The sequence below is a fragment of the Sus scrofa genome, chromosome X (assembly GCF_054392235.1).
Source record: "Sus scrofa isolate SSC_HxYL_T2T_F1_AM1 chromosome X, Sscrofa_HxYL_maternal_Yorkshire_Landrace_v2.0, whole genome shotgun sequence".
NCBI classification, from domain to species: domain Eukaryota; kingdom Metazoa; phylum Chordata; class Mammalia; order Artiodactyla; family Suidae; genus Sus; species Sus scrofa.
In genome coordinates, this window is record NC_139401.1 from 132,135,262 (window position 1) to 132,157,507 (window position 22,246).

Consider the following 22,246-nt stretch of genomic DNA (forward strand, 5'->3'; position numbering starts at 1 on the left):
TCTCACTTGGTTAAAATCAAGGTGTGGGCAGGGCTGCGTTCCTTCAGGAGGTTCTAGGGGGAGTTGGCCTCCTGGCCTTTTCCAGCTTCTAGAGGTTTTCCCCTCAGAGCCTCGTCTCACAGCCCCTTCCAGCGTCTTCACTACCAGCAAAAGAGCATCTTCAGTTTTCAATCTCTCCCACCCTTTTTCCGCGACTCTGCTTCCATTTTGACATCTTACTCTGACCCACTGTTCTCATTCCTCTTTCGCTTACTGGGACCCTTGTGATTACACTGAACTCACCCAGATAATCTAGAAAAGTCTCCCCATTCCGAGATCTTTAATTTCATCACATCTGCTAGGCACATTTTGCCAGGTAAGGTGACATATTCGCAGGTGCCAAGGGTTAGGGCGTGGACACCTTTGGGGACCATTATTCCGCCAGCACAGACTTCTGCCCGGCTTTAGCAGGACGAGCTTTGTCGACTGTGGATAAAGGCATCTGGAGGGGGAGGGGCCAAGGTGCAAGCAGCTCCACAGCACAGAACAGCCCCACATGTGGTATGTGAAGCATCTATTTCCCAGGGATTCTGCTTTTAGGTCCAATCTGGCCCTGGCATGAGGAAGACTTTTAGTGAATGAATGGCGGGCTAAGTGGCTGAATGAATGGCCTGCTGCTACTCCCACCATGTTCTTTCTTCTTACGTCATGATTTCAAGAGCCTTCGCCAGCCTGTTGGCCCTTCTGTTTTCTTGGCCTTTCTCTCCCTCTCGCTAATTCTATCACCTGTCTGGAACCAATTGGATTGTTCAAGGAGAAGTCAAGATTTAAGTGGATTTCCCTTTGTGTTTGCATCCAGGTTCCCCTAGAGCACTTGCTAAATAAACTTTAGACATTGATAATGAAGAGATAACATGAAAAATAAATTCATATTTATTTACAGGTAAAATGATTCATGCATTGATAACAAAGCAGCAGCAATATAATTGCTTTATGGTAGCCTAGTATAATCAATAATATGATTGCTTCGCAGTAGTCCAGCCTATACACTAATGAATGAATCATTATAAATTGTTTATGGCATATAGTATTATAGTCATATTCATAATACAGTATTGGAAACACTGTTACATTCTTTTTTTAAAAAAAAATCTTCCCTGTGATGATAGGCTGGTATGCAGTTTCCTCAGTTACAAGAGAGAGGCATGCTGTAAGGTAATTCTTTGGAAGCAAAGTTATAAAACAGTAGGAAAATGAATACATTATCATTTTTATGTTAAGTATTACTCACCTTATGCCTATGTAAGGATGGGCCATCCACTTCAATACGTCTTGCCCATGATGTTCGGTACTTAGATTTTTGCATATTTATTGGAAAAAAATCTGCATATAAGTGGGACCGTGCAGTTCGAACCCATGTTGTTCATTGGTCAACTGTATATATGTCCACCAAGTTCCAGTTTTGTGCTATGATTGTCTTATGTATTACATCTTAATGATATTCAACACTTCTCAATACAATGTTATAATTTTTGCTTTAAACACTCGTATGGGAGTTCCCGTCATGGCGCCAGTGGTTAACGAATCTGACGAGGAACTATGAGGTTGTGTGTTCGATCCCTGCCCCAGTGGTTAACGAATCTGACGAGGAACTATGAGGTTGTGTGTTCGATCCCTGCCCTTGCTCAGTGGGTTGAGGATCTGGCATTGCCGTGAGCTGTGGTGTAGGTTGCAGATGAGGCTCAGATCCCACGCAGCTGTGGCTGTGGTGTAGGCCAGTGGCTACAGCTCCGATTCGACCCCTAGCCTGGGAATCTCCATATGCCACCAGTGCGGCCCTAGAAAAAGGCAAAAAGACAAAACAAACAAACAAAACCACTCGTATGTACTTTTAAGAAATCAAGAGGAAAATCATCTTTTATATTTACTCACCTATACCATTTCCAGTGCTCTTCGTGTCTTCCTAGATCCAAATTTCCATCTGGTACATTTCCCTTCAGCCTGAAGAATGTCCTTCATCATTCCTTGTAATGCAGTCCTTTGAACTGTGATCCCTCTCTGTTCTTTTCCTCTATCTGCTTTAAGATTTGATCTCTAACTTGGAATTTTAGCAGTTTGGCTAGGATGTGGTAGGTGGTTTTCTATGTGTTCATATTGCTTGGGATTCAGTGAGCTTCTTAAATCTGTGATTTTATGTTCTTTGCAAAATTTGGGAAGTTTATGTCCATTGTTTTTTCAAATAAATTTCTTTCGGGTTCATTCTCTTTCCTCTCCTTTTGGGACTCCAAATATATCTATTTTAGATATTTTTTTACAATGTCTCATAGGTCCCTGTGGGTCTGGAGGCTTTTCTTTAATATTTTTTCTCTCCATTTTTTAGGACGGATAATTTCTATTAATCTATCTTCATTTTTTCTGACTTCTATCATTTCTATTCTGTTGTTAAGCCTACTCAATATTTTTTAATTTCAGATATTGTATACTTCAGTTCTAAAACTTCCCTTCAATCCTTTATTATAATTTTTATTTCTTTGCTGACATTTTCTGTCTTTCATTCATTACAAGTGTCTTCCTGGAGTTCCCACTGTGGTGCAACAGGATCAGCGGCATCTCTGCAGTGTGGGGATGCAGGTTAGGTCCCTGGCCTGGCCCAGTGGGTTCAAGGACCCAGCATTGCCACAGCTGTGGCCTAGGTCACAACTGTGGCTCAGATCCGATCCCTGGCCTGGGAACTTCCATATGCTGCAGGGCAGCCAAAAAAAAAAGTAAAAAGAAAGAAAGAGAAAAAAAATGTGTTCTTTATGTCCTTCAGCATAACCATAATAGCTGCTTTAAAAACTTTTGTCTGTTAATTTCCAACATCTGGGTCATCTCAGTTGATTGCTTTTGCTCTTGAGTTTTCCCTCACATTTTTCTGGTTCTTGAGCGTGGTGATTCTGCTTCTGTTCTATTCCTGTGATAAATGCTGATTTTGTTTGTTTGTGTCGTCTGTGTTAGCAGGCAGTTGACTTGCTGGACTCAAACTGCAAGCTATTTCTCCCCTGTGGTGGGCGGCAGCTTAAATCACAATTCAGTTCTTTTAACCTTAGCTGGGTATGGTATAATAAAAATAAATATTTGGTCTTTGTCCCTGCTTCCTGGTAGAGAGCTCCTAAAAGCCTTGGAATTCGCTGAGTGATAGGAGTGTCTTTTGTTATTCAGAATGAGTTCCTTTCAGTCCAACCTGAATTTGTACTAATGAGATGACTCAGAATGAGGGCTGGTCACCAGAAAGACCAGACTCATTAGAGGGTTGGGACTTTCAGCCCCACCTCTCAACCTCCTGGGAGAGGGAGAGAGGCTGGAGAGTGAACTCAGTCACCAATGCCCAGTGACTCAGTCTCCATGTAGAGAAACATCGATACAGACTTCAATAATGAGATTCGGAGAGCTTCCAGGTTGGCAAACACATGGACATACTGTGCTGGTGGCTTGCCTGAAGAGGGCATGGAAGCTCTGCGCCATTCTCCCCATCCCTCTACTTTGCTAGAAGCTTCTCTCTCATTTCACTGTCCCTTAGTCATCTCTTCATAATAAACTGGTAAGTGTAAGTAACGCACTTTCCTGATTTATGTGAATCCTTCTAGTAAATGGTCAAAACTGAGGAGGGGGGGTCATGGGAACCACAAAGGGGCAACTTGGGTGCCCCCTGTGTGGTTAGCATCTGAAGTGAGGGCAGGCTTGTGGAATGAAGCCCTTAAACTTGTAGAATCGACACTCCCGTAGTTAGTCTGAGACTGAATCATAGAACAGCCAAGCGGTGTCAGAGACTTGGAGAACCGGTCGTTGTTTGGGAACAACACAATATTTAGTGTCAGAAAAAACACACGCTAGACTTCCTGGAATCTGTCCCACATGCACACGCTTGAGGTCTGCAAAGAGTTGAGTGTAGTTTACACATGGGATTTGAGGCTCTGTCTGATTTTCTTCTTTGGGAGGACGTTCTCCCTACGCCTCAGCGGCTGTCGTTGCTCCGAACTCTATGCTCAGGTTCTTCAATCTAGAAAGGCTGCAAGTTTTCCAGCAGAGTGTTAGCGGCCCTGCAGAGGGCCGAGTGGCTAAACCTCACACGAAATGAGAGCGTGACCCAGCCTCGTCTTCTTCTTCCAAGTATTGACTCTCCTTGAGTACCTGCCTGCTTTTGCTCTCTCCTTGCTGTACTCGGGTCATGTGTTTTTATTTCGTTTGTTCGCCACATTTTTTGTTTTATCTGCAGTAGGATTGCTTCAACAAAAATTGACTTGTCCATTGGTGGAAAGAGCATGGGGGGGTTGTTGTATTTATGTATTTATCTATCTATTTATTTACTTACTTACTCTTTTAATCATGTTTTGTGAGTTTTCTGTCCTTTAACTCCACTCAGCACCTTGCATTTACCTTCCGGCACGTTCCTTGCCTGGAGGCGGTGCTCTGAAGGGAAGCCAAAAGAAAGGTGAAGTTGAGATGGGGAGCTCTCTGGAGGCCTCCAGCCATCACTCCCCTGCTCGTTCTCCCTGGGCCATTCCTTCCATTCTTGTGCTTTAACCTCCATCTCTTTGCAGTTACCTCCCTGATCGTGGTCTCTAGCCTGAACCTGTCCCCAGAAAGCCAAATGCTTGTTGGAAGTCTACACTGAGCGTGCCGCAGCCTCTGCCCCCAGCTAGCCAGCCCTTTCTCCAGCATGTGGCACCTGCATCTACCGGGTCCCGCAGGCGAGACTTCTCAGCATCACCCCTACCTCCTCCCTCTCACCCACCTAATCAGCCACTAAGTCCTGCCAGTTCACTTTCTAATTGTTTCCAGAATGTGTCTCCTCCTTGAGAGCATTCCCGCCGCTGCTCTCATTTCGTCTTCAGCCTCCTCCCACTGGCGCCCTCTGCATCCTCTACCCATAAGTGATTTACCTAAAATGCTCTTCTGACCGTATCACCCCATGCTTAAAACCTTCAAATGGCTTCCCCATCTGAAAAACTGGAGGCTTAGAGACAGCTCTTCTGAAAGTTCTACAAGCTGCCTTAGTGCAACCTTACCAGATTCCCAGGGTAAGCTCAGGCAAGTCCCTTTCACTCTCTGGGCCTTAGTGTCTTCATCTAAAAACTAAGGGGTTGGAAAAGTTGTGTATATCCCAGCAGGGTGCTGTCTGACTTCGAATCTTGGGCAGTGCTTTCCCCACCTGGCCCTGGTGCCCAACCTGTGTGGGCGCTGCTGTGTTCTCTAGCCCCTCTGGACGTCATGATGCACTGAGGCCCGTCACAGGCTCTGGGAAGTCGGGCCGCCAAGAATACTCGCTGCCTTTCCTCCACCCAGCTTTACTCAAACTCTTGCCACCGCCCCCCCCCCGCAAGCGTTTTGGAGCTGAGCATCTATTGGAAGGCTGTAGATCCACTATCTGTGGCACAGGCTTTGGGCAAAGCCAGAGTGGCTGATTAGCCAGGGCCTGCCCTGCTTTGAGAGGTGGTGCTTCTGCTGAGGTTACTCAGAGGAAAGAGGATGACGCTGGCCTCATGTCTGCATCTGCCACAGCAGGTGCTCAGATAACGGCCCTGAAACAGGGAGTGTGATGAGAAATGGGTCCATTAAAAGAGAGGCTACGTTGGCTGCAGACAACAGATTCCCGGTCACCAGAGGAGAGCAGATTGTTCCCAGAGATGAGGGTGAGGCTTGACGGGGACAGGATGCCAACCACAGTAGAAATGGGTACTTCTGTGGCCTGTGTGTCTGCGCTGCCCACCATGGCAGCTCAAGGCCATTCTCAATGGACAGTTCCTCTGGGAAAGTTTGCCCTGGGACTCGGGGGAGGTGGGGAGAGAAGCTGCCCCACTCATGTTCCCTTCACTGCATAGAAGGCATCACTGGCATTTGTAACCATCGGCTCTAGGAGCTCTGCTCTTCACTCAGCTCTTTTATGTCTCTGGACCATGTCCTAGACGAGGCAGAGGCTGCGTGGCGCTGGGCACAGGGCCTGGCCTGCTGTATCCCTCAGCTGGGCCGTGCATTAGCACTGATTGCTGGCAAGGCTGACAACCCAGGACTGTGTTTTTCTAATCAAGTAGGCCAATCTAGCACTTGGGAAAGACTAGTCAGCCGGGCCACGTTACTTTCCCCTCGTGGTAGAAATAACACAGGCAGAGACAGTGGAAGCTTCTGTGAATTTTTTTTGAGGGTTGCACCCACAGCATATGGAAGTTCCCAGGCTAGGAGTGGAATGGGAGCTGTAGCTGCCGGCCTACCCCACAGCCACAGCAACGCAGGATCTGAGCCACGTCTGTGACCTACACCACAGTTCACGGCAACGCCAGATCCTTAACCCACTGAGTGGGGCCAGGGATCAAACCTGCATCTTCATGGATGCTAGGCAGATTCGTTTCCTCTGAGCCATGACGGGAGCGCCTTCTTTGAATGGTTTTCCAGGCAGCCCGGAGTCACTGAGGCCCTCTCCTCTCCAGCCACCTTGAGGCTGCTCGCGGGGTTCACGGCCTTTGTGTCCTGGGGCTGGTGGAAGAGGCCTGCTCGTCTGGCCTGCCGGTGTCTCTCAGCACCTCGCACTGCAGGGCTGGGGGGAGGCGCAGGAGAACTGGGCTTTTGTCTCCTCTCTTAGAGTCTCAGGAAATGTCTCGCTTTCTACGTTGTTTTAGTAAATACGATGACACTCGAGTAGCTGAGATTTATTGAACACTTACTTGACTACATGACAGGCCCTGTGCTGCAGGCTGTCCCGCCCCAAGTCACTAACTCCCTGTGACAACCCAACAGGGGGCAGCACTGATGTTATCCCTCTACTGTAGATGGAGAAACCAAGGGGCGGGGGGAAGGATACAAATTAACTCGCTCAAGGCCACCCAACAAGGGATGGCAAAGGGGGGCTCCCAACCCCAGTCAGCCTGGGTTGTAATGCACCTGCTCTTGCCCATGACACCCCATTGCATCCCTGTTAGCCGTCTGCTCTACCAGGGGTGGGGGGGGCTCTTCCAGGGCAAGGGCCATTTCTGGTTCATGGCAGGACCTGGCACGGAGTGGGTGCTAAGGGGAGCCCGGTAGTCAGTGCAAGGCTTCCTGTGTCAGAGCACGGGGCTCCCTCGACAGGGAGCGGGGCACAGCTCTCCGCGTGTGGGCTCGGGGATACAAGCGCATCTGCTCCTCCCTGCCCACGCCTGGCATGCCCCGAAGGTAATGACTGCGGGCTCTCAGCTGTTGGCGCTCAGAGGTACTCCACGTCGGCTCAGTCTGTTTCCCAAAACAAGTGTGCATTGTTTTGAAACCATGGTGCAGGGCAGCCAGAGAGCAAATAGAAGTTGATCCCCACACAACAGGCAGTAACCAAGGCACTGGGAGTGCGTGGGACAGCTTCGGGGGGCTGAACGGGAAGGGCGGCTAGTGGGGGGGGTGCATTTCAGAAGGCAACCCCCCGTCCCCCATGGAAGGCAGCCCAGTCAATGGAAGCAGGAGCCCTGGGGCTGTTCCTAGCCTTTAACCCAGTAATTCTGCCTCCTGAGATTTTATTCGTCGGGAAGCATTTCAGCAGAATTGAGCAGATACATGCACGAAGATGTTCATTCTGCGATTGGCTGTAGGAATATAACACTGGGAACAAATGAATCGTCCAACAATAAGGGGTGGTTAATTAAATTATGGCCTATCCATTCCATTGCATATTATGAGGCCATTTAATATGCTTGTTCTGAAACCTGCAGCAGGCTGGTGGATACATGGAACAGAAGGTTTTGTAAAGGAAAAGGTGCCACTGTATTCACATTGTGATCGTGCAGCTTACAAACGCTTTCTGCACAGGAAATGCTCAAAGATAAAGAGCTCTGTTAGGGTGATGGGATTCGAGAGATTTCTTTTTTAAAAAATGTCTTGATCATAGTTATACTGTGTGTGTGTGTGTGTGTGTGTGTGTGTGCGCGCGCGCGCATTGGAGGAACCAGCAAATAATTTCTCCCCAAAGCTAATTCTATTTGCAGTGGATTCCTACATCTACTTGAGAATAAAAGTGTATATATGAGGCACAGGGACAAGAAGAAAACAGGTGCTGGCACCATTTGAAGCCTAATCAGGACCATGATATGTTATTAAAAAGAAGCCTGGCTCCTTCCGTGGTACAGCTGGCTATTCATGAACCTTTGAAATGGATAAGGCCCTAGCATCTGCTCCATTGTTGCCATTCCTCTATTGCCAGACAGCCCTCATCTTAAGGCTTTAATTTGCACAGGGTTCCTGCCTAGCAGTGACCGGGGGTGAATCCAGAACCTTTCTCTCAGAGCCAAAGGAAGTGGCCACTCGTCCCCCAACAGGACAAGGAAGCTTGTCCCAAGTTTCCAGCTTGAATATCTTGTCAGGGCACCTGGAGACAGAGGACTCCGTAAACCCGCTACCAGCCAGGGTCCCCTGGAGCCTCGAAGCAGCAGGGCGCAGACAGAGCAGTTTTGGGAGGCAGCCGTGGTGAGCCCACCGCATGCACCTGCCTTTGGTGCTGACCTGGCAAATATCAGCCTCGTGCCACTTCCCCCACCTTCAAGCCTGACACATGGGCACTGTGTGCAGTGACGTCGGCAGAGGTTCAAAGCATTTGGCTTTCATACCCCCCCACCTACCCGTTCCTGCTACCCCCTTTCATTCTTGACACCTTTTCAGATATTCAGCTTGGAGCGGCCGGCACACAGTCACTGCCATCCCCATGCTAATTCACACCCAGGGGCATGTGAACCCAGGGATGACGAGATGTGGAGGACCAATTGGCTGCTGTAAGGTCGAGGCCCTTGGGGTTCCCACTTCAAGACTTTACTGCATGGGCCATTCCGAAAGGCTGGATTTGGATGCAGGAGGCTATAGATACATAGATATATCCATTCTGTCTCCCACTGCCGCCCTCAGCCAGGACAACGAATAGAAACCAATACCGAGAGGTGAAATGATCTGTCCAAGGTCACGTAGCTAGAAATGGCATTGCTGGCACCTTAGCCCAGGTCCCTTGCCTCCAAGTCTGATGCTTTATGGTAGGCGGCCCCTGGGGAATAGGCTCTGATTTGGGCTTGTCTTAATGGCACATCCTAATGCCACCAATGTGTGCGCAAGCCTCAGTTGAGCATGCTCTCTGCCCAGTCCTGTGCTGGGATGTGACAGGACAGCAGTCAAGAAGATGCATTGTCCATATGCCCCCAGCAAGTTCAGGGGTTTCCCTAGAAACACCTCCCAGCCCTAGGCCCACAGCCCTTGCTGCTTGCTTCGTGCGGCTCTCTCCTCTCCTGACCTTATCCCCTGTACCAACTTTTGGCTTGCCTTACCATTTTTTGCTCTTCTTTTTATTTTAATGTCTTCAGTGGTAAAATATAATGGACAAACAAAAAGGTACATAGTCAAAACATTACAGATTAACAAATTGCTAGAAAGTAAACACTCATGTAACCACCATCCAGATCAGGAAGATAACATTGCTAGCATCTCAGATGACACCGTGCACATGTCCCTTCCCAAGCATGACACCTCCGTTCCCCACTCTAGGAAACCATTAGCCTGGCTTTCCCAGCAGTCCCTGCTCTGCTTAGCTTCTTAATTCTACCACCTAAGCATGGATCCCGAAGCAGTATACTTTACCTATTTTTTGGGGAACCTGAAATACATGAAATCGTGCAATGTATATTCTTTTGAGCGTAGCTTTCTTCTGTTGTCTGCAAGATTGATCCATGTTGTTGATACAGAACATTTCCATTATCTCAGACAGCTCTCTTGTGCCCTTTTGCAGTAGAACCCCTCCCGCCCCAGCCCCAGGTAAGAACTCATCTGCTTTCTGTCACCATAGATTAATCTTGCCTTTCCTAGAATTTCATGTAAATGCAACAGTATGGTACTTCCTCTTTTATACCATGTTTCTCTTGCTCATCATGATTTCTTTGCGTCCATTCATGTTGTTACATATGTCAGAGTTGGGTTTTTCAGTGCTGTGTAGTATTCCATGTTGTGCATATGCTGCAACTTGTTTGTCTCTTCGCCAGTTGATGGCATTTGGATTGTTTCCAGTTTTTGACTATTACAAATGAAGCTGCTATGAATGTTTGTATACAAATATATATGTGAACATATGTGTTCATGTCTCTTGGCTAATATTTAGTAATGGAATTTCCTCTGAGCCGTGTGGTTAGTATATATTAAACTTTACAAGAAACTGCCAAAGGGTTTTTCAAAGTGATCGTGCCATTTTGCATGGACACAATCCAAAGCTCAGGCGATCCAGTTGCTACCACATCCTTACTGACACTTGTTATTGTGCAGCTTTTTAATATTTGCCATTCAAGCGGGTGCTCAGGGGTATCTCTTCGTGTTTTCCTTTTTGTTGCCCCAGTAACAAGTGATGGTGGGTATTTTCTCATGTGTTTTTTGGCCATTCACATGTCTTCTTTTGTAAAGTAACTCCTTAAATTGTTTGCTCATTTTAAAATTGGGTTCCTTGTCTTGTGGTTAAACTGTAAGTATAATTTGTATATTCTGGGTATATGTCCTTTTTCAGATATATGGTTTGCAAGCTTATCATTTAATTTTCTTAGTGGTGCTTCTACAGAGCAAAACTTGATGAGACCTAAGGCACCGTATTTTTACATGCAGTTCATCCCTTTTGGGTCCTATCAAGAAAATGTTTTGCTATCCCAAATTTCCAAATATTTTTATTTTTTTCTTCTGAAAAAATTTTTATAGTTTTAGCTTTTACATTTAGATTTATGATCCATTGCGAGTTAACTTTTGTATATGGTATATGATAAGGGTTGAGGTTCATTTTTCCCCATGTGAATATTTTGAAGTCTATACTATCACCCATTGAATTACCTAGGCACCTTTGTTAAAAATTAATTGGCCAAATGTGGTGAGGCCATTTCTATTTCTGGACTTTCTATTCTTTACCATAGATTTACTTGTTTATTCTTTTTTTTTTTTTCTTTTTTGGCTGTACCCATGGCACATGGAAGTTCCCGGGCCAGAGACTCTATTTGAGCTGGAGCTGCAACTTACGCCACAGCTGCAGCAATACCAGATCCTCAACCTGCTGCACCACAGTGGGAACTCCTACTTGCCTGTTCTTTTATCAATACCACACTTTTTCTGACTGTTCCATCTTTATAATGAGTCTTTAAAAGCCTATCAAGGCAACTCCTACAAGTTAGCTCTTCATTTTTAAACTTTTAGTTGTAAATTGACATGTTTGTATATATTCCTGTGAATTTTACACAGATAGATTGGTGTAACTACCACCCCGATACAAATATAGAACAACTCAATCTAGAGGCAGCAAAACAAGACAGAAGACTTTTAGACAATGACTGCTCTATTCTAGCCACAGGGGGGAAAAAACTGGCCCCACTCACACCCACACCATCAAAAGCTGGGTGGCAAGGCCAGATTTCCACCCCTGCCGGGCTCTACTGGGACTCAGAGAAGGCTGAGTGAGGAGCTGGGACTTTCATTCACCCCAGCCAGTAGCAAGACACCTCCTCTGTCTGTAGTGTCAGTGGACATGACCTGGGGAGCCTAAACTTCCAAGCCCATGAGGCAGTGATGAGGCACCCACCGGCTCCCCTCTAGTGGAGAGTCGGGACATTCACCCTCATCTAGTGGTGACAAGGTCACCCTCCTCCCCACCATGGGGTCAGTGGAGGCCACGTGGGGAGCAGTAGCAAAGCACTATGACACATTCCAGTATCAGTGGAAGTATGGTGGGGAGCTGGAAATCCCTGCCCAATAACACTATTATTAATATTAACACAGTAATAATATATTATGTAAATGTTAATATTAAAATGTCATGTACAATATATTAATACTAACATTATATTAACATATTAGTACAATACTAATATATTATTATTGTAGTAATATAATAACAAGAAGCCCCCTACCTTGGATGTCAGCAGAGGCAGAATAGGGAGCCCGGATCTTACCCCATTTGGCAGTGAAGAGGTAGCACTTCATCCCCTCCTCCCCTGCTGCCTCAGTGTCAGAATAAACCAGATAAACCAATGTGTAAATAAGATCCAGAGTCTCATAACATACTACCGGGAATATTCATGTGTCAATCCAGAATCACTCATCCTGTCAAGAACAAGGACGATCTCAAACTGAATGAAAAAGACAATCAATTGGTGTCAACATCAGTGAACTTTAAGGTGCAATAGAAATTATCCAACTATCCAAGTGAGCAGCAGGGGGGAAAAAAAAGACTGAACAAAATTAGCAGAGCCTTGGAGACCCGTGGGACTATAACAGAAGATCTGACATTTGTGTCACAGTAGTGCCAGAAGGAGAGAGAAAGGGGTTGGGCTGAAAACGTATGCAAGGAAATAATGGCCAAATGTGGAGTTCCCATCCTGGCACAGTGAAAACGAATCTGACTAGGAACCATGAGGTTGAGGGTTCGATCCCTGGCCTCGTTCAGTGGGTTAAGGATGCAGTGTTGCCATGAGCTGTGGTGTGGGTGGCAGACGTGGCTCGGATCCCGCGTTGCTGTGGCTGCGGCGTAGGCCGGTGGCTACAGCTCCGATTCGACCCCTAGCCTGGGAACCTCCATATGCTGCAGGTGCAGCCCTAAAAAGACAGACAGACAGACAGACATTTATGTAAGAAAGACAGAAAGAAAGAAAGAAAGGCCACATTTGACAAAAGACACAGGCCTACCTAGAAGCTTCAGGAACCCCAAACAATATAACCCCCCAAAATACGTGCCAAGACATAACTAAACATCTGAAAACTCTAGGTAAAGAAAGCATCTTGAAAGTAGTAAGAGAGAAATGATCCTGACTAAAGGCAAACAATTCAAAAGACAGCAGATTTCTCATAAGAAGCCATGGAGGCCAGAAGGAAGTTGCACATTTTTCAAGTGCTGAGAGAAAAAACAAAACAAAAACAAATCCTGCCAACCCAAAGTCTCCATATACGTTCACAACCACATCGGAAGTCTCCTTCCAGAATGAAGCGGGGACGTGCTCCGATGAAGGAAACAGAGATTTTTGTCACTAGGGGTCCTATCCTAAAGAGTGACCAAAGGAGATTTTCTAAACAGAAGGGAAATGATGAAAGAGGGAATCCGGGACATCAGTGAGGAAGAAAGCAAAATGGAAAGAGCAAAAGTGTGGATGAATAGAGGATCCTCGCCTTCTCTCAGGTCTTCTAAATTAAGTTCTATGGCAACAGTCTGAGGTGGTTCCGAATGGACGTGGAGGAAGTATTTGAAGATATTATGAGCGGGGGAGGGTAAAGGAAGTACGGCTTGAGCACTTTGCTCAAACTGGTAAATATTGGCACCTGTAGGCTCACGCATGATTTACATATTTACATATTCATAGCCTAATAACATATGCACTAAGAATATATATAATATAACACCCAGAGCAACCACTAGGCAAACTATACGAAAAGATACTCTCAGACACTCTAGGTAAACCAAAATCGATGTTCAGTCTCATTAGCCATCAAGGAAACGCACATTAAAACCACAATGAGATCTCACTACAGACCTGGCAGAATAGCTAAAGCAAAATGCTCTAGGGCGGAGGCTAGGTCTGGATCACTCATGTGTTGTCGGTGAGAACATTAAACGCTACAAACTATCTGGATACTAGTTTGGCCGTTTCCTAAAAAACTAAACGTGCAACTACTATGCAATCAAGCAATTGCACTCTTGGCCTGTATCCCAGAGAAAGAAAAGCTTATGTCCACACGAAACTGGTACACGAATGTAACAGCAGCTGTATTCATAACAGTCTAAAATTGGAGATGATCCAGATGTCCGTCAACAAGTGAATGGTTAAACAAACCGTGATGCGTCTATTCCATGAAACACTGTTATTCAGCAAGAAAAGGAAAGAACCATCCATGCAGGCATCAGCCCAGAAGCATCTCCGGCGCATTATTCTAAGTGAGAATTGCTAATCCTATTTATGGTTGGCTTTTTTATATGTATGGTTCCATTTATGTAACATTCTTGAAATGACAAAATTATAGAAATGGAGAACAGATTGCTGGTTAACAGAGTGAAGGACGGGCTATAAAAGGGCAACACGAGGGAGTTCCCACTGTGGCTCAGCCGGTTATGAACCTGACTAGTATCTATGAGGATGCAGGTTCGCTCCCTGGTCTCGCCCAGTGGGTCAAGGATCCAGTGTTGCCATGAGCTGTGGTGTAGGTTGCAGATGTGGCTTGGATCCCAAGTTGCTGTGGCTGTGGCGTATGCCAGTGCCTACAGCTCCAGTTCAACCCCTAGCCTGGGAACCTCCATATGAAGACACACACACACACACACACACACACACACACACACACACACACACACAAGTCAACATGAGGGATCCATGTGGAAATTTTTTTTTTCTTCGCCTATGGCTATCCAGTTGCCCCAGCACTGTGTGTATCATCGTTCCCTTGTATGTGATGTATATCTTTTTTCTCCTGACTTCTTCTGCGACTTTCTCTTACCTTTGGTTTCCAGTGGTTTGACTATGATATGCCTAGGCATGGTCTTCTTTGTACCTATTTATGCTTGAAGTTTGCTGAGCTCCTTGGTTCTATTATAACTTTCAGCAAACTTTACGACTATTTTGTCCATTATTTCCTAACATATTTTTCTGCCTCATTCTCACTCTCTTCTCCCTCTGAGACTACAATTTGCATGCATATTATACTATTTGATTTCTCAAGGTCCCTGAGGTTCTGTTCATTTTTTCACTTTTTTCTCTGTTCCTCATATTGGATAAATTCCGTTCATCTGTCTTCAGAGTTACTGGATCCGTCTTCCTTCTTTTTCAAACTACTGTGAATCGCATCCAGTGAATTATTTATTTCGGTTATTGTCCTTTTTCAGTTCTAGAGTTTTGTTTGGTTATTTTGGATAGTTTTAACTTTTCTGCTTAAATCTCCTATTTGTTCACTCATCCATACCATATTTGCCTTTTGTTCTTAGACTATATTTTCTCATACTTGCTTTAAAGCCTTTGTTAAATCCAACATCTGGACCATCTCAAGGTTGAGTTCAGTTGACCGCTCATTTTACTATTTCATGGTTCCTCATATGTTTACTAATTGTTAATTGTATACTTGACCTCAGAGATGCCTGTCTTGCTCTGCCTATCTATAGCCCAGACTCCAGCCAAAGACTTCCAGGGGACCCCACATGGACTCTTGTATGCTGAATTGTGTTCCTTCCAAATTTATATGTTGAGGTCCTAGCCACCAGTACCTCACACTGTGATGGGATTTGGAGACAGAATCTTTGCAGAAGTGATTACATTAAAGTGGGATCATCAAGGGAGTTCCTGTGGCGGCTCAGTGGAAATGAATCTGACTAGTATCCATGAGGATGCAGGTTTGATCCCTGGCCCGGTTCAGTGGTTTAAAGATGCGGCATTGCCGTGAGCTGTGGCGTAGGTCACAGACGCTGCTCACATCCCGAGTTGCTGTGGCTCTGGTGTAGGCTGGCAGCTGTAGCTTTGATTCCACCCCTAGCCTGGGAACGTCCCTATGCCTCGAGTGCAGCCCTCAAAAAGCAAAAAAAAAAAAAAAAAAAAAAAAAAAAAGTGAATTCATTAAGGTGGGGCCTAATCCGATATGACTGGTGTCCTTTTAAGAAGAGGAAATTTGAACCCAGAAAAACCTATAGATGTAAGGTGGTGTGAAAAGATTTAAGGATAAGATGGCTGTTGGCAAGCCAAGGAGAGAGGCCCGGAAGAGATCTCACCCTTGTAACCTTCAGAAGGCACCAGCCCTGCCCACGCCTTCGTTTTGGACTTCTAACCTCCAGACTGTGAAAGAGTACATTTATTTAAGCCACCCACTTTGTGGTTGTTTATTATGACATCTCTGGCACACTCATACCTGGACTTTCGGTGCTTCCTTCCCCTTGTAGCTCTCTCCCCTCCAGGGCCCTGTTCCAAAGATCACGACCGTTTCAGCTTTTCCTAACGCTGGCCTCTGCTTCCTCACCTCAGTAGGACCACCGTCTCTGCTGGGATGCCACTTTGCTTCCCTGCAGCTGGGGACTCTTCCCCATGCAGAGAACTGGAGCAATTGCGGAGTCCATCCTTTTATTTCATCCTTTTATTTTCTCTCTAATGCCTAATTTATAATGCTGGAAAGCAATCGCCTCATATATTTTGTCCATTTTTATGGTCGCTTATGGTGGGAGGACTCCTCTGCTACCTAATGGGTGGCACTTCTGCAAGTTCACGTTCCCCATATCTGTTCATCTATAACCCCGCCAACTTCTTCCAGTCCTACTGCATCATTTCAAAGTAAACCCCAAACATCATATAATTTAATTCTGTCTGTATTTGGTGTTTTCTCTTTGTCTTTTATTTCAGCAGTTTTGCCAGGATATGCTTCCGAATACCATCCTTGATGAGGTCTGTAGGCCTCTCAAATCAACAGTTTTTGTTTTTGTTTTTGTTTTTGTCTTTTTGCCTTTTCTGGGGCCGCCTCCTGCGGCATATGGAGGTTCCCAGGCTAGGGGTCGAATCGGAGCTGTAGCCACCAGCCTACACCAGAGCCACAGCAACGTGGGATCCGAGCCGAGTCTGGGACCTACACCACAGCTCATGGCAACGCCGGATTCTTAACCCACTGAGCAAGGCCAGGGATTAAACCCGAAACCTCATGGTTCCTAGCTGGATTCATTAACCACTGCGCCATGACGGGAACTCCTCAAATCAACAGTTTTGATGTCTTTTATCAGTTTGGAAAGTCTCTAACCACTAGCTCTTCAAATATTTCTTCTGCTCCCATTTTCTCTTGCCCCTTTTTTCCCTTGGATACCAATTGCACATAGCTTAGATCTTATTCTATCTTCTGTGTCCCTTTCTGTTCAGTTGTTTCCCTGTGCATATTCTATATTCTTAATTTATTTCCCAGTTCATTAAATCACTCTTCAGAAAATGATCCAGAGTTCATTTCTGTTGCTTACACCTAAGAACCCTGATTGGGAATTCCCGTCATGGCTCAGTGGAAATGAATCTGACTAGCATCCATGAGGACGCAGGTTTGATCCCTGGCCTTGCTCAGTGGGTTAAGGATCCGGGTTGCCGTGAGCTGTGGTGTAGGTCGAAGACACGGCTTGGATCCCACATTTCTGTGGCTGTGGTGTAGGCCGCCAGCTACAGCTCCAATTCAACCCCTATCCTGGGAACCTCCATATGCCTCGGGTAGGGCCCTAAAAATACAAAACAAGCAAACAAGCAAACAAAACCCTGATTGTTAGAGGACCATAAATCCTTGTTGTGAACCTGGAATATATCCTTCCCTGTTCTCGCCACATCCTGGCCATTCTTTGAGGTCCAACACAAATCTCTCTTCTAAAAGCCACAGCGTCAGTACTCTATTCATGCTATAGCAACACTTCCTGCACATTTGCTTTGAGCCAGCACTGTGCCAAGTGCTGAGGATGTCAAAATAAACTGGACCCTGTTCGTGTTCTCAGAGTGTCCCCATTGGAATGATACATGAACAATGAAAAAGAAAGCTGATGAGGGCTGTGCTAGAGGCTTGGTCCATCTCTGGCTACGTGACCTTGATGGGGAAATCAGAGTTGAAAAGTTGAGGCTTCAACTTTCGATAGTGGAGGATTAGCCCTCCCACTAAAGGGAAATTTTAAAAAAATGTAGTTAAAACATTATAAAAGAGTCTCTCTAAAATATTAAATCTCTAAGACGAGAATAGGGATTATGGGGATAAAGTCGAAAAGCACCGAGAATCAGGAGTTCCTGTTGTGACTCAGCAGAAATGAATCTGACTAATATCCATGAGGACGCAGGTTCGATCCCTGGCCTCGCTCAGTGGGTTAAGGATCTGGCATTGCCGTGAGCTGTGGTGTAGGCTGCAGATGTGGCTTGGATCTGGCATTGCTGTGGCTCTGGCATAGGCCAGCGGCTACACCTCAGATTCCACCCCTAGCCTGGGAACCTCCATGTGTCGTGGGTGCGGCCCTAAAAAGACTATATATATATATGAACAGAGAATCAGAAAAATGAGTGCAACCTGTGGACCCTTTAAAGGCTATTAGGATAAAGGAATTTGTAGGAAGGATATGGGGTAGCTCATAGAACTGCTGGGAAGATTAGAGAATTTGGTTGCTCCACAGGCAAAATCATGGTATAGAACTAGTCTGATTAGGAGTTCCCTTGTGGTGCAGTGGGTTAAGGATCTGGCATTGTCACTGCTGTGGCACAGGTCACTGACTTGGTTTGGGGTCTATCCCTGGCCAGGGAACTTCTGAATGCTGAGGGTGCGCCCCCCCCAACCAAAAAAAAAAAAAAAAGAATCAGTCTGATTAGAACACCTCTGTTGGCACCACTGAGCAGTAGACCTTGAAGTTTGCCCACTCCCCTTGCCGTGGATGGCCTCTGGCATCACTGGTACAATTGCTCCAGGAAATGGGTGCTGTGGCAGATTCCCTACTGGCCGTGTTTCTCTTCAACGTTAGCACTGACCCCAAATCGAATGGCTGAAGCGTCAGCCACACAGCCTGCTCTAGCTTCAAAAGGAAGCTGGGAGAGGGCGCGACTGGCGCTTTCAGCTTCCTCAACCTTAGGAATGGAATTAAGATGCTTGGCAGCCAAAAAGAGACAGATGTTGGAGTTCCCAGGTGTCTCAGCAGGTTGCAGATCTGGAGTTGTCACAGCCGCAACTTGGGTCACTGCTGTGGGGTGGGTTTGATCCCTGGCCCAGGAGCTTCCACATGCTGTGGGCGTGGCCAAACTCCCCCAAAAAGAGAGAGGGAGAGAACTATTCCGGGTCTGAATCAGGATCGTGTAGCGTTGGTGCCACCGGTCCATGTACGGCTGTCTGGCCAGCAGGCCAAGCTGGGCATAGGTCTGGATGGGAGCAGCCCCCCACACCTGCGTCGTCCCAGGCCACACAAGGAGGAGCTTTCTTCTCGTTGCGGGGGCTCCCATGGAGAGGCTGCCCTCTTTAGGTCCCCTCTCCCCCACCCCCGTCTCCCACCACATCTGAAGGGGTTAGGAAGTCAACTTGCCTCAAGACTCATCAGAACGCTCCATGCCCACAGCATGAACCCCAGCTCACATCCGTGCTCTGTGTCTTCAGCACCCACAGGGCCATCCTTGGGCTTCTCTCCGATGTCAGGGGCTGAAGCCAGGAGCTTCTTAGAGGGTCAAGTCCTGGAGCAGAGTTGTCTTTTGTGAAGGCTCAGAGGGCGGCAGAGCATGGCACACGAAGTCCCGTTCCTTCCTTAGCAAGTCATTGCAGCCAACTCTGGGGCTTTGGTGTTTACTGTGATGTTTATGTCATTATTTGATTTCTTGGCATTCAAAATCCTCATTAATATACATTTGTGTCTCCCTGTGGAAATAAAGCAGTGTGTTCTCTGGGTTCGTCCTCACATGTCTTTATTTAGCCTGGCACCTGCCTTCCTCCCCAGCATGTTAGTTTAGCATCCGAGCTGTTCCCTTGCAAATCTCCAGAGCTTACAAATCTTAGAGGAGATGGTTTCTCTCTAGGAAGATTCTCCTCTGTCCCCTTCACTGTCCCCTCTGGCTGACTTAGCTCCATCACAGGTGGGTGAGCTGCAGCAACTACTCCAGCAGGTGGGGCCCCTGAGCCCCACCCCTCAGCAGAGGGCAGGGTCCCAGGCCGGAGTGACCCCTGCTTCTGCGCACCCTCTTTGGTCCAGCCCAGAAAAGTTCCCAGGGTGACCCCCTTGCCAGGGTTCCTGCCACCTGCCCTGGGCAATGGCTGATGCCAGCTGGGCTCCAGGCCAGCTCCAGGCTCTAGTGAAAGTGTCATGGGAGCATTCCTGGGAGGCTGCTGTGCAGCAGCCCCCGAGAGAGGGCTGGCCCTCGGGTTTCAGGAGTTATGCCAGGGGGGAATGAGACATCTCTAAATAGCCCCCAGGAGCTGGGCCCCAGGCCAGGGGACTTCCTGCATAGACTGCTGGCCTACCAGCTGGGTGATGGGCACTTGGGATCATTTCTCACCAGCATCTACTGGGGGGCTGGGAACAAGTTGTCAGCCTTCGGCTCAGGAGGTCACCCAGAGGGGACAGCATCAGGTGATGGTGTCCAGCCAGGCTACAGAGTCAGCCAGACGTGCTGGTGCCTCCCGGCTTCCCCACCTTTCCCCGGCCTGATCTCATCTGGAAAATAGAAGGGTTCAATGAGAGCCCCCGCCTGGCCCCTGGGGGAGGTGCCTGGCTCGCAGTAGGTGTTCAGTAATCAAAAGTCACTGTTATAAACCTAACACTGAACTCGAAGCCCAGCGTTTGAGCCCCGGCCACCTCCGCAATGATGGACAGACCACTCCCCCTTCCTCGGCCTCCATGGTAAGGAAAATAGCACGCAGCTCCTATTGGGGTGGTGGTGGTGGTGTGTGTCTGTGTGTGTGTGTCTGTGTCTGTGTGTGTGTCTGTGTGTGTGTTAGTTTCCTGGGGCTGCTGTAATAAAGTCCCCGCAAGCTGGAGGGCTTAAACCACAGAAACGCGTTGCCTCCGAGTTCTGGGGGCTGGATTCCGGGGCCAAGGTGTGGGCAGGGTTGCTGTCTTCTGAGGCCTGGCAGGAGGAATCTGTTCCAGGCCTCTCCCTCGGCTTCTGGTGGTTTCCTGGCCATCCTGAGGGTTCCTTGGCTTGGAGAAGCATCGCCTCCATCTCTGTCTTCATCTTCACGTGCTCTCTCTCTCTCTCTCTCTGTGTGTTTGGATCCGAACTCCCCCTTTGTGTAAGGACCCCAGGCACACTGGCTGAGGGGCCCACCCCACTCCGCCACGACCCCATCTTTTCTCATCACATCTGCAACGACCCTGTTTCCAAGTAAGGTCACAGTCTGAGGTACCAGGGGTAGGACTTCAACATGTGAACTTGGGGGCGGGGGTCCAATTCAACCCGCAAGAGTCCAGAGGTGGTTTGCTGGCGGGCAGCCGTGCTCACCGTTCCACCACCCCCGCTCTGCTGGATCGGTTGGTGGAACCCCTGTCTTTAAAGGGGTACCTGCGTTGCGAGCCACTGGTGCCCGTCCACTCTCCCAACTCTCCAGCCTTTCTCCAGCCCCAGTGCCCCAGCCCCGGTACAGGTGAGAGGAAGCTCGGGCTCCGTCCAGCGGGCAGGGGGCTGAGGGAAGAGGCACCTGGAGGGGCAGAGAACGGCCGCACCTTAGAGCCCTGCGCCCCTGCCTGCCTGGACCAGAGCTCCTGACTCCGAATGGATCCCTGTCTGCTTCCTGTCCGTGCCAGTAGCCTCCTTCTCTGGGCTGCTGCGGCCTGGCCCGTCACCTGCCTACCCTAACAAGTGTTCCTGCCGCAGTACTGGCTTCCCCACCCCCACTGCCCCCCGCCCCCCGCCAGGGATCCAGTGATCTCAACCCAGATCTCAGTGAAGTGACTTCTCGCCTTTCTTGGAACGTTTGTGACTCTTTTCTCAAAGGTTTAGTCCCACTGCCCTCTTTAATCCGTCTTCACGGTAGGCCGCCTGGGATCTTTAGAGAAGTGTTATACTCATCGTGATTTTCTTATTGCACCTGGGGGAAAAGAAGGTGTTTCCTTGACTTATATGGAGGCGAGGTGTGTGAACAAGCTGGAGGGGTTGTCGCGGCACGTGGCCAGCCTGGTGGAAAGGGCCCGGGTGTAGAGTAAAGGTCTGGGATCGATTCCTGGCTCGACCACTGACTAGCGGTATAAAATCAAGCAAAGAATGGAGTTCCTGTTGTGGCTCAGCAGGCTAAGAACTCGGCATAGTGTCTGTGAGGATGTGGGATGGATCCTTGGCCTCGCTCAGTGGGTTAAGGGTCTGGGGTTGCAAAGCTGTGGTGTAGGTTGCAGATGTGGCTTGGATCCCGCATGGCTGTGGCTGTGGTGTAGGCCAGCAGCTGCGGCTCCGATTCCACCCCTAGCCTGGGAACCTCCATATGTTGCAGGTGCGACTGTTAAAAAATAAAAATAAAATAAAATAAAGCAAAAAGCAAATCACAGTATCTCCCCGAGCCTCAGTTTTAGGATCTGTCAAATGGGATAATAATCTTGCTCTTCCCACTTCAGGATGCTTCGGTGGGTCCCGACAAGATTTTTTTCCTTCTTTTTTTTGTCCGCTCCACAGCATATGGAGTTCCCAGGCCAGGGATCAGATTCGAGCCACAGTCGCGGCCTTTGCTGCAGCCGCTGCCGTGGGATCGGTTAACCCACTGTGCCAGACCGGGGATCAAACCTGCATCCTGGTGCTTCAGAGATGCCACTGATCTCATTATACCACAGCGGGAACTCCCTGAAAAGTTTTTT